We start from the raw sequence: 13,777 nt of genomic DNA, 5'->3' as shown, positions 1-13,777 counted from the left end.
TTGGTAGCCCTGGAGATTGTGATAAAGGGTATGTTAGTGTGTGTAAATAAGGATTATTTATACATACAAAAAAATCAAAATTGTCTCCACCTCTGCATTTGCTGTGGATGAAGCTTGGAATCTTGATTGAGAGTCTGTTTTAAAACACAGGAAGACATTTTTTTAAAGTAATTTTCCCAGTTTACCTTTAGGAATCTTCAAAATATATTGCATCAGTTACCCAGAGAGTGATGACTGTTTTTCCTCTTTGTCATAAAAACTGAAATGGATAATAAAACAACCACAATGATGGTAAATATCCAGGCCGCACTGAGGAAATACACCAAAACAAGATGGTTTCCTTCATCTGTAACGAGATGCATCAGAAATTGTGATATCCGCGATGCCGTTTCAGACAATCACTTAAGTATTTCCACAAATTTGTCCTCTCACTTTATATTAAGCTAGTTATGATGTCATTACTGTGTAATTCAGGGAGACAATAGACATCACCAGTCACAAATTATTTTATAAAGTAACAATATGCTGTAGAAGCAGAACCTATACTGACATAACAAGGAATGAGTTAAAGTGATACTCACCCCCACACACCAACTTGGTTCCATTTCCAAACAGAATTTAAAAAACTTATATGCCACACTAAATTAACAGCTGCGCATTCTGGATTATTTACAGTCTTTTTCAACTTTAAGATATTTTTTTGTTAAATAAGAAACATGCAACGGCTGCAAGTGCTTGTTGGAAAAGTCACCACCAATCTCTTTGGTTTTAGTGACATTTAGCTCCAGTCAGTTGTTGCACCAATCAAAAACCTGGGGAAATAAAGCCCTGGGAGATACAGCCTGTGGCAGATACTGACAGCAGATACAGCAGGACCATGTGTAAAAGGGGTGGTTTTGTACGATAGCTTGGCTGCTTTCATGTCATGCTTAACTTCTCTATTGACTTCCTTCTTCTCAGAATCAGAGCATGTGAAAAAGGAACTTTTCTTTCTGCTAAGGATTTCCTTGAGCTTTTATCCTTGTGTGACCCTGCCATGGCCTATCACCTAATGCATATGGCCCCAGACCCTGCTGCAAGACAGACCCATGTCTCTGTTTTATGTTTGGACGATCTGGGCCCATAGACAAAGTCCCAGCCATTGGTCGTGCACCAATGTGCTCCAAACAGAGGCCTCGGCCCCCTGGTCACTAAGTGGGACATGCTGTTCCTAATTGATAATGTCTTTGAGATCTGTGCTTTATCTGGCCCTCCACCTAGTACCCTTTTCCCATTGGAGGCCTTATGAGGGGCAAATTAAGACAAAACAGATTCTGGGATGTTGAGGACACTTAAGCTCCTCCACCATGATTCGTTGGTAGTTGGAGGACAAGACAATCAAGTGTGTGTTGGTTATTTTCTCCTTTATTGTACCAAGGATCCTGAACATCCTGAACAATGTAGAATGTACACAATGAATCAAATATCTATAAATCAACCACAGAAGAGCCTTTTTCTATTTTGTGAGTTTTCTGAAACTACAGGATATCTAAAATTGTTGAAAATGGTCATTTTTCTATTCTACTGCTTTACACTGAAGTAAACACATTCAGTCCAGGTATGTTCTCTGTTCATCTTCTTCTTCCACAAAACAGAACCATCTGCATCTGGACGATCCTGTAAATGACAACAATGAACTCAGTGCCTTTTGAATATTTAATGAACGACTTTATTCTGACTAATAGAAAATACCTTTGGTTTGAATAGAGGTGAGAGTCTTACATGCGATTCTGAAAAATAAAATGGAATGTTAGAAATGTAAAATTACTATCTAAAAGCAGACCGGACGTGTAATTAATCATACCTTTATAATTGCAGCTGTGACTGTAACATTCATTTATTTATTATTTTTAAGAATATTCAAAATATATTACATCAGTTACCCAGAGAGTGATGGCTGTTTCTCTTTTTCGTCATATAAAGTGAAATGGTTAATAAAATAACCACGATGATGGTAAATATCCAGGTCGCACTGAGGAAATACACCAAAACAAGATATTTTCCTTCATCTGTAACGAGAGGCATCAGAAATTGTGATATCCGCGATACTGTTTCAGATAATTATTAAGGTCTTTACACATATTTGTCTTCTCACTTTATATCACGGCAGTTATGATGTCATTATTTTCTATTGAGCGAAACTACAGGCATCACCATTCACACATTATTTTATAAAATAACAGTATTTAAAGAGAATCTATACTGACATAACAAAAATATGAGTTAAAGTTATACTTTGACCACAAATGTTTTTAATGTGCTGCTGTGGTGTAAAATTCAAACAGCATAAATTTTATGACTGTATGAACTTAGAACTTAAGGTTCATGTTGCTATAAATTGCTCTATGTGTTTAAACATAGAGCAATTAAGAAATTAAGTTACATTTTGGATTTTTTTTTTAACACTGAGGTCATGTTGGCTTTATTATTTTTACAGGCGTATGGAAACAATCTGCACATAAAATAGCACTTAACAGCTTTTGAATAAAATGATTTCAAAACTCACTCACCCTCAAACACCAGCTTGGTTCTATTTCCAAACAGAATGTGTCCACATGCTGCAACAGCGCAATAGTAGGTCCCAGTCTGAGAAGTGTTCAGGTTCTTCATGGAGAAGCTGTAGAAACAGGTGTTGGTTTCCCTCTCACACTGCTTATTCCTGCCTGTATGGCTGTACATGAGTCCCAGTTGAGATGGTCCAGAGTTTCTGAACCAGTAAACAGTGTGATCCCCATCACAAGTCCACCCAGTATGGACTGTACAATTCAGCGTCACAGACCCTTCTGCTTGGATAGAATGTGATGCTGGCTGATCTATAGTCAACCCTGAACCCTCTACAATGACATTATAACCTTCTGTAAAGTCAAATACATTTAAATACCGATTTACACAGTAATATGTCGCTGAGTCTGATAACTTCAAATCTGTTATTGTCAGATTAGTTCCTTTGTTACCAGCATGTAGTTGGAAACGTGGATTGGAGTCATTAACACAGCTACAACGATTCCTTAATATCCAGTATGTACCGAGCAGAATCGGCTTCTCTCCCAGAGTTTCTTTAAACCAAGAGATCTGGGTAGAAACATCACCTCTGTGAAGACACGGCAAAGTCAGGTTCTGTCCAGGTTTGACCAAGATAATAATGGTCTTCCAATTCAAAGATGGAGAAAATTCCATTGTAGCTGTCTGAGCTAAAAACGAAATACAATTAGAAATGAACACGTTTAATGTTTAAATCTAGAATTTTGCAAATGATGCCATGAATAAACAAAATACAAACAAAAAAGAAATCCTCACCAAATTTCTCCAAACATATCAGCCAGAAGATCAACTTTGCAGATGTCATCTTGCTCCAAGTTTTGGGCTGAGTGAAGAGAAGACTGGTCCTTTTTAAACTGATAAATGCTGCACTCGTATCTGATTGGGCAGCCGGAGATGACTCGAGGGTGTGAGATACAGGAAACACGATCACTTGTAATGTCAGATTTGCTTGATAAAATTGATGTTTTTGAGTTGAGTTATAATGTGCATCATTTCTAACCAACCAACCACCAACCAACCAACAACCAACCAACCAGCAATCATTCTTTTTTATTTTTTTCATGTTGCAGTAATGCATCCAGTAAATGCTCACTAATTATTATGACAGACAGCTTTTGGAAAATGATGCAGCAACGAGGGGTAGCATGGGCTCAAACAAGATTGTTCACGTAAGAGGGAGCAGATTCCGGTATTAGTCTGTCGGTCAGCATGAATGACATGATCTTAATGTGGGCAGGTACAGTAGACCTCTATCAGCAGTGAGGTGGCATGGGCCTGCTTTCGTTGGACTATCTGAATTGGTGGAAATATGGGAGATCACCATGACTTGTATCAGCATTTGTAGGTTTAATGGTCTGGTTTTTCTGAGGTTGGATATGTAAAAGTGACGGGATGACAGGGAGACTGATGCTACATGATCACAAAACCTCAGATGATCAACAATCATGACTCCAAGGTTTCAAACAGCCTCGATAACAGGCAGGGGCCAATTTTGTGATCTATGTTTTGATGAATGGATAGTTTTGCCAAGGAAAGAAGGAGCTCATTTTCACCATGGTTAAGTTGAAGGTGGTGGCCCTGCATCCATGCGGTTATGTCTGAGAGACATGTTGAGATCTAGTCTGAGCCGGAGGGTTAGTCTGGGGAAAATGAGACGCAGAACTGGGTGCCATGTGGAAAGCAATGGTATAAAACACCATGGGAGACCATGGGATGATTTGCCTGAGCAATGTTGCGTATATGGCAAAGAGCAGCAGCCCCGGCACCGATCCTTGGGTGACCCCAGTGGAGAACTAGTGATGAGCCAAAAGTTGATCATGCCACGACACCCTGAATGAATGCCCAGATAGGTACTATTCAAAACAGGAAAGTCAGAGCAACACCACATAGGTGGCCCTGGCCCATAGACAGTGACCCTGAGGAGAAGACAGCAAGAGAAGCTGGAGGAGGAACTGATGAAGATGTAAGCACTCTCTGTTGCACATGGATAGAATCAATACGGAGTATATCAGAGGAACTGGAATATTGTGTTTTTGTAAGCCTATAAAATCATGAATTAGTCCACTTATTAACCTATATATTAAACAAAATGTATGTACTCAAGTGAATGTGTCATTATAATCTAAAATATAATTAATCTAAAAATGTTTGCATACAGACAATTCGATGGATAAATGTGCTTAATACAAACAGAAATAACACTATTGACAAGAACATGTGTTGATGTGACTGCAATGGGGATCACATTAACATTACAGCAATGTCATTTTCCTTACACTAGTTGTCTTTGAATGCCAAGGTCAAGAGAGTGAAGCGATGTAGTTTGACTGCTGTGTGTTAAGACACAGCAAAGACTTCCTGTTTGAAACCACCAAGACAGAAGGGGAAAAGTCAAGCCCAAAAAAGATTCTGACTGTGTTACAAAAATACATTTGGACATTTTAGACAATAAAGGGCTGCAACTTTATTTGAATCTTATTTTAGAAGAAGATTGACTGCAGGACAAAATATATAAGTACAGGATTATTTTTAAACATGTCAAAACTTTAAGTGTTTTGCATCATAGTCTAAAAACATGGCTGTACGTATGGTAACGTATGAATGGTATGGTATATTACTTGGTATTTCTTTACATGATGTGTATATATTTATGTAATGTTTTATTCCAAGAAGAAGAAGAAAGAAAGAAAAGAAATATCATTTCAAATGTAAAAACAGACAGCAAACAGGTCGAGCAGTAACTGATGTTGTGGTTTTGTTTCTACTGCACAGTGTCACATGTGTGGGGGTGTGTAAGCTAACACCCTAACACCTAGGGTGTCTAAACTAAAGTGCCACACTAAATTAACAGCTGCGCATTCTGGATTATTTACAGTCTTTTTCAACTTTAAGGATATTTTTTTGTAAAATAAGAAACATTCAACAGCTGCAAGTGCTTGTTGGAAAAGTCACCACCAATCTCTTTGGTTTTAGTGACATTTAGCTCCAGTCAGTTGTTGCACAATCAAAAACCTGGGGAAATAAAGCCCTGGGAGATACAGCCTGTGGCAGATACTGAAAGCAGATACAGCAGGACCATGTGTAAAAGGGGTGGTTTTGTACGATAGCTTGGCTGCTTTCATGTCATGCTTAACTTCTCTATTGACTTCCTTCTTCTCAGAATCAGAGCATGTGAAAAAGGAACTTTTCTTTCTGCTAAGGATTTCCTTGAGCTCTTTTTTATCCTTGTGTGACCCTGCCATGGCCTATCACCTAATGCATATGGCCCCAGACCCTGCTGCAAGACAGACTCATGTCTCTGTTTTATGTTTGGACGATCTGGGCCCATAGACAAAGTCCCAGCCATTGGTCGCGCACAACTGTGCTCCAAACAGAGGCCTCGGCCCCCTGGTCACTAAGTGGGATATGCTGTTCCTAATTGATAATGTCTTTGAGATCTGTGCTTTATCTGGCCCTCCACCTAGTACCCCTTTCCCATTGGAGGCCTTATGAGGGGCAAATTAAGACAAAACAGATTCTGGGATGTTGAGGACACTTAAGCTCCTCCACCATAATTCGTTGGTAGTTGGAGGACAAGACAATCAAGTGTGTGTTGGTTATTTCCTCCTTTATTGTACCAAGGATCCTGAACATCCTGAACAATGTAGAATGTACACAATGAATCAAATATCTATAAATCAACCACAGAAGAGCCTTTTTCTATTTTGTGAGTTTTCTGAAACTACAAGATATCTAAAATTGTTGAAAATGGTCATTTTTCTATTGTACTGCTTTACACTGAAGTAAACACATTCAGTCCAGGTATGTTCTCTGTTCATCTTCTTCTTCCACAAAACAGAACCATCTGCATCTGGACAATCCTGTAAATGACAACAATGAACTCAGTGCCTTTCGAATATTTCATGAACGACTTTATTCTGACTAATAAAAAATACCTTTGGTTTGAATAGAGGTGAGTCTTACATGCGATTCTGAAAAATAAAATGGAATGTTAGAAATGTAAAATTACCCTCTAAAATAAGCCCAGAAGTGTAATTAATCATACCTTTATAATTGCAGCTGTGACTGTTCATCACGCACCACCGAGAAAGCCAGATACTCTACCAGAAAGGTGCTGAATGATGATGCACCAAGGAAGTAAACTGAGAACTGAGTGTGTTTATCATCTATAGATGAACACAGCAGCAGACAGAAGTCAAGGTTTCAGTTCCATGGTGAAGAAGAACAGGCAGTAGAGCTTGAACAAGTACAGTTAGCGATTTACTCCAACCACCAGTTCTGTTGAATAAGTTTTTCTCAAGTACCCAGGCTCTGAAACCAATGAGTTGAGGTGGAATGGCCTTTTATTGCAAGTTTAAGCCAATTAAAGAATTGTTTTTGAGGTTCATAATCTAAATCCAAGTAATCATTGTCAAATTCCTAGTTTGGCTACAATATGTCCACACAAAGCTTTTGTTCAGGTATTTGCAACTCAGAATAAAACTTATCATAAATTGCACCTTTTCGCTGAGGAGTCACCTCTCTACAGTCACTGTGAACATGTCACACTGCTTTGAAACATGTAATGTAAAGAACAAAGACTTTTGTGCTCGTAGCCAGATTTGCCAAAAACCAGACCTGGTAAAACTAGACAAATCAAATAATCAATTCAAATTCCTGAATCCAAGTTAAAGTCATAACAGTCGAAACTCAGAATACCGGAGTCATGAACATAGAAGGTAATTCACCCTCAAAGACCTGTTTGGTTCCATCTCCATGTAAAATTTAAAATGGGCTATAAATGTTACATTTCCTCCACATTTTAGAAACTAAAAGCTCCATATAACAGAGAATCAGGGGATATTTAGGCCATATCTGTTTAAACATAAGGTTAATTTTTCTATCAATCGCTATATATTTTGAAACCAACTGAACAGAGCTAACTGGGGTAACCTTTCTATGGACAATAAAATAATTCGTGGATTCTGGCTTAATTTTTTAAAAACTGGATATTATGTAAATTATTTCTACAATATATATAAAATAATCTGCACAAAAATATGTAGCACTTTAACAACTTGTATAAACCTTTTGAATAAAATGATTTCAAACACACTCACCCTCAAACACCAGCTTGGTTCCATTTCCAAACAGAATGTGTCCACATGCTGCAACAGCACAATAGTAGGTCCCAGTCTGAGAAGTGTTCAGGTTCTTCATGGAGAAGCTGTGGAAACAGGTGTTGGTTTTCCTCTCACACTGCTTATTCCCGCCTGTATGGCTGTACATGAGTCCCAGTTGAGATGGTCCAGAGTTTCTGAACCAGTAAACAGTGTTTACAGTAAACAGTAAACATGGTTTTGTGGTGGAAGAATTAATATTTTGTTCAATAAATGTATCGAAACTCACTGTTTTACTTCCGTTGTCATTTTTTACTATATGTTTTAGCATGCGACTAATAATACGGTGCGCCTTATGTATGTTTTAAATACAGAAATAGCACCCGTAACTGAGACTGCGCCTTTTATTACAGTGAAAATACGGTAGTTCAAAAGTGCCATAACATCATATATTTTCAAAGATTATGATTATGCCATAACCATAATATTTGTAAAGATTATGCTTTACGATTATGGCACTTTGTGATCAGTAATCACAACATGATGAAAGTGGCACAACACAAGGGGAGACGCACATGAGGTGAACTGACAGAGGGGTGGCACGGTTATGTAGGGGCTAAAATGGCTGCCACAAAGCAAGAAGGTTCCTGCATGCAGGGGGTTTTTTTGTGCAGAGTTTGCCTGTTCTCCCCGTGTCCATGTGCATTGACATTAGAAGTGAATGAGGGCATGAACAGTTGTTTGTCTTTTTGAGTTAGAAGTGGGATAAGCGGCCACCTGTCCCCTAAAAGGGATAAAGAAGTTGAAGACTGATAGAGGGATGGACAAAAATCCCTTGGCCAGTTTTTTCACAATTCTAATAAAACTGTTGAAGGTCTTTTGTTGCAAAATAAAATTTTAATTGATTATATCTTAACAATGGCAGCTGTGACTGCTTTTCATCATGCTGAATGCTGATGCACCAATTAGGAAGCTAACCAAGGTCTGCAGATTCAAAAAGCAGCAGACAGATGTCAAGGTTTCAGTTGTATTGGGAATCTTGAGCAGGTAGTAATTTTTAATTAAATCAACAATTAATATTTGTATTGTGTTCAATTTTGTTATCTGTTTTGTTAGTCTTTATGCCCCAAGTTTCACAAAAAGACATAGCCTGTTGCTGTTTACATGGTCATGATCACATAATGGAGCATTTGTCTCATCCAGTGGGTGTTTTGGTCAACTTAATAGTCCGATGGATATGAATGCTTGTGAAAACCATTGTTGGAGCTTTTGACTTCACAAATTAAGGACTGCAACAGCACGATACAAGCTTTGTCTTCATAAAATGAATATAATATATGGAGGTAATCTATCATTTGTTGACATGGCCAGAAAAAAAACAACTTTATTAGGAAAACTTTGTTTCATCGAGACTGATAAATGATACAATTGAAAATGTAGAAACCGGTATAAGTAAATACAAAATACTTAATTAGGTCCTGTGTTAACCTGCAATGACAACAAGACATCTACAGCCTCACAGCAGAGTACACACATTCATTCTGTCTGTTCTGCATTGATCTGTTGGGCTGGTTGTTCCTCAAAGCTGAATAATGGAGGTTGTTTTCCTCTTGGTAGCCCTGGAGATATGTGATAAAGGGTAAGTTAGTGTGTGTAAATAAGGATTATTTATACATATAAACTTTTTTTTTTTTAAAAAAATCAAAATTGTCTCCACCTCTGCATTTGCTGTGGATGAAGCTTGGACTCTTGACTGAGAGTCTGTTTTAAAACACAGGAAGAGATTTTTTGAAAAGTAATTTTCCCAGTTTACCTTTAAGAATCTTCAAAATATATTACATCAGTTACCCAGAGAGTGATGACTGTTTTTCCTCTTTGTCATAAAAACTGAAATGGATAATAAAACAACCACAATGATGGTAAATATCCAGGCCGCACTGAGGAAATACACCAAAACAAGATGGTTTCCTTCATCTGTAACGAGATGCATCAGAAATTGTGATATCCGCGATGCCGTTTCAGATAATCATTTAGTATTTCAACAATTTGTCCTCTCACTTTATATTAAGCTAGTTATGATGTCATTACTGTGTAATTCAGGGAGACAATAGACATCGCCAGTCACAAATTATTTTATAAAGTAACAATATACTGTAGAAGCAGAACCTATACTGACATAACAAGGAATGAGTTAAAGTGATACTTTGACCACAAATATATGTTTCTCCTCATTTCTCCTCATTTTAGATACTGAAAGCTCTGTGTAAACAGAGAATTGGGGGTTATTTAGGCCATATCTGTTTGAACTGGTAAATTTTTCGATAAAACACTATATATAAACCAACTGAACAGAGCTAATTAGGATAACCTTTTTATGGACAATTAAATAAATTACTGGATGCTGGCTTAATATTTTTAAAACTAGATAATATGTAAATTATTTCTACAATATACAGAAAATAATCTGCACAAAATTAGAGCACTCACCCCCACACACCAGCTTGGTTCCATTTCCAAACAGAATGTGTCCACATGCTGCAACAGCACAATAGTAGGTCCCAGTCTGAGAAGTGTTCAGGTTCTTCATGGAGAAGCTGTAGAAACAGGTGTTGGTTTCCCTCTCACACTGCTTATTCCTGCCTGTATGGCTGTACATGAGTCCCAGTTGAGATGGTCCAGAGTTTCTGAACCAGTAAACAGTGTGATCCCCATCACAAGTCCACCCAGTATGGACTGTACAATTCAGCGTCACAGACCCTTCTCTGCTTGGATAGAATGTGATGCTGGCTGATCTATGGTCAACCCTGAACCCTCTACAATGACTTTATAACCTTCTGTAAAGTCAAATACATTTAAATACCGATTTACACAGTAATACGTCGCTGAGTCTGATAACTTCAAATCTGTTATTGTCAGATTAGTTCCTTTGTTACCAGCATGTAGTTGGAAACGTGGATTGGAGTCATTAACACAGCTACAACGATTCCTTAATATCCAGTATGTACCGAGCAGAATCGGCTTCTCTCCCAGAGTTTCTTTAAACCAAGAGATCTGGGTAGAAACATCACTTCTGTGAAGACACGGCAAAGTCAGGTTCTGTCCAGGTTTGACCAAGTTATAATTGGTCTTCCAATTCAAAGATGGAGAAAATTCCATTGTAGCTGTCTGAGCTAAAAACAAAATATAATTAGAAATGAACACCGTTTAATGTTTAAATCTAGAATTTTGCAAATGATGCCATAGATAAACAAAATACAAACAAAAAAGAAATCCTCACCAAATTTCTCCAAACATATCAGCCAGAAATCAACTTTGCAGATGTCATCTTGCTCGAAGTTTTAGGCGGAGTGAAGAGAGACTGGTCCTTTTTAAACTGATAAATGCTGCACTTGTATCTGATTGGGCAGCCGGAGATGACTCGAGGGTGTGAGATACAGGAAACACGATCACTTGTAATGTCAGATTTGCTTGATAAAATTGATGTTGGGGAAATTAAAGGAAGATTTAAAGGTTAAAAAACCCACAAGAAAAAACTTTGTATTACCTTAAGAATACGATTTTGCTTCATATATAAATAGAATTAAATTTGAGTCGAGTTATAATGTGCATAATTTCTAACCAATCAACAATGACCAACCAACCAACCAACCAACAACCAACCAACCAACCAACCAACCAGCAATCATTCTTTTTTATATTTTCCATGTTGCAGTAATGCATCCAGTAATGCTCACCAATTATTATGACAGACAGCTTTTGGAAAATGATGCAGCAACGAGGGGTAGCATGGGCTCAAACAAGATTGTGCACGTAAGAGGGAGCAGATTCCGGTATTAGTCTGTCGGTCAGCATGAATGACATGATCTTAATGTGGGCAGGTACAGTAGACCTCTATCAGCAGTGAGGTGGCATGGGCCTGCTTTCGTTGGACTATCTGAATTGGTGGAAATATGGGAGATCACCATGACTTGTATCAGCATTTGTAGGTTTAATGGTCTGGTTTTTCTGAGGTTGGATATGGCAAAGTGACGGGATGACAGGGAGACTGATGCTACATGATCACAAAACCTCAGATGATCAACAATCATGACTCCAAGGTTTCAAACAGCCTCGATAACAGGCAGGGGCAAATATGATCTATGTTTTGTTGAATGGATAGTTTTGCCAAGGAAAGAAGGAGCTCATGGTTAGATCTAGTCTGAGCCTGAGGGTTAGTCTGGGGAAAATGAGACGCAGAACTGGGTGCCATGTGGAAAGCAGTGGTATAAAACACCATGGGAGACCATGGGATGATTTGCCTGAGCAATGTTGCGTATATGGCAAAGAGCAGCAGCCCCGGCACCGATCCTGGGTGACCCCAGTGGAGAACTAGTGATGAGCCAAAAGTTGATCATGCCACGACACCCTGAATGAATGCCCAGATAGGTACAATTCAAAACAGGAAAGTCAGAGCAACACCGCATAGGTGGGCCTGGCCCATAGACAGTGGCCCTGAGGAGAAGACAGCAAGAGAAGCTGGAGGAGGAACTGATGAAGATGTAAGCACTCTCTGTTGCACATGGATAGAATCAACACGGAGTATATCAGAGGAACTGGAATATTGTGTTTTTGTAAGCCTATAAAATCATGAATTAGTCCACTTATTAACCTATATATTAAACAAAATGTATGTACTGAAGTGAATGTGCCATTATAATCTAAAATATAATCTAATCTAAAAATGTTTGCATACAGACAATTCGATGGATAAATGTGCTTAATACAAACAGAAATAACACTATTGACAAGAAGATGTGTTGATGTGACTGCAATGGGGATCACATTAACATTACAGCAATGCCATTTTCCTTACACTAGTTGTCTTTGAATGCCAAGGTCAAGAGAGTGAAGCGATGTAGTTTGACTGCTGTGTGTTAAGACACAGCAAAGACTTCCTGTTTGAAACCACCAAGACAGAAGGGGAAAAGTCAAGCCCAAAAAAGATTCTGACTGTGTTACAAAAAACACATTTGGACATTTTAGACAATAAAGGGCTTCAACTTTATTTGAATCTTATTTTAGAAGAAGATTGACTGCAGGACAAAATATATAAGTACAGGATTATTTTTAAACACGTCAAAACTTTAAGTGTTTTGCATCATAGTCTAAAAACATGGCTGTACGTATGGTAACGTATGAATGGTATGGTATATTACTTGATATTTCTTTACATGATGTGTATATAATTATGTAATGTTTTATTCCAAGAAGAAGAACAAAGAAAGAAAAGAAATATTATTGCAAATGCAAAAAGAGACAGCAAACAGGTCGAGCAGTAACTGATGTTGTGGTTTTGTTTCTACTGCACAGCGTCACATGTGTGGGGGTGTGTAAGCTAACACCTAGGGTGTCTACATAAGTTCTCATCATACCCTGTGTGTCTTATTCAGATAGACAAGTTCTAAAATTTCTATGCCACACTAAATTAACAGCTGTGCCTTCTGGATTATTTACAGTCTTTTTCAACTTTAAGATATTTTTTTGTAAAATAAGAAACATGCAACAGCTGCAAGTGCTTGTTGGAAAAGTCACCACCAATCTCTTTGGTTTTAGTGACATTTAGCTCCAGTCAGTTGTTGCACCAATCAAAAACCTGGGGAAATAAAGCCCTGGGAGATACAGCCTGTGGCAGATACTGACAGCAGATACAGCAGGACCATGTGTAAAAGGGGTGGTTTTGTACGATAGCTTGGCTACTTTCATGTCATGCTTAACTTCTCTACAGAATCAGAGCATGTGAAACAGGAACTTTTCTTTCTGTTAAGGATTTCCTTGAGCTCCTTCTTATCCTTGTGTGTCCCTGCCATGGCCTATCACGTAATGCATAGGGCCCCAGACCCTGCTGCAAGACAGACTCTCTCTCTCTCTCTCATTCTCTACCGCTTGTTCCTCCACTGAGGGTCGCGGGGGGCTGGAGCCTATCCCAGCACAATGGGCGGAGGCAGGGTACACCCTGGACTGGACGCCAGTCAATCGCAGGGCTGACACATATAGACAGACAACCATTCACTCTCACACTCACACCTACACCTACGGGCAATTTAGAGTTTCCAATTAGC

The 13,777-nt window shown here is 38.4% G+C and overlaps 1 pseudogene; it reads right to left on the bottom strand.

The window, feature by feature from the left end:
• Positions 1-1,386: 1,386 nt before the first annotated feature.
• The window catches only part of LOC130522151 (uncharacterized), a 38,686-nt pseudogene continuing 26,295 nt past the window's right edge, over positions 1,387-13,777 (bottom strand).

The sequence above is a fragment of the Takifugu flavidus genome, chromosome 3 (genome assembly GCF_003711565.1).
Source record: "Takifugu flavidus isolate HTHZ2018 chromosome 3, ASM371156v2, whole genome shotgun sequence".
Lineage (NCBI taxonomy): Eukaryota > Metazoa > Chordata > Actinopteri > Tetraodontiformes > Tetraodontidae > Takifugu > Takifugu flavidus.
This window is presented reverse-complemented; position numbering and strand designations above follow the sequence as displayed.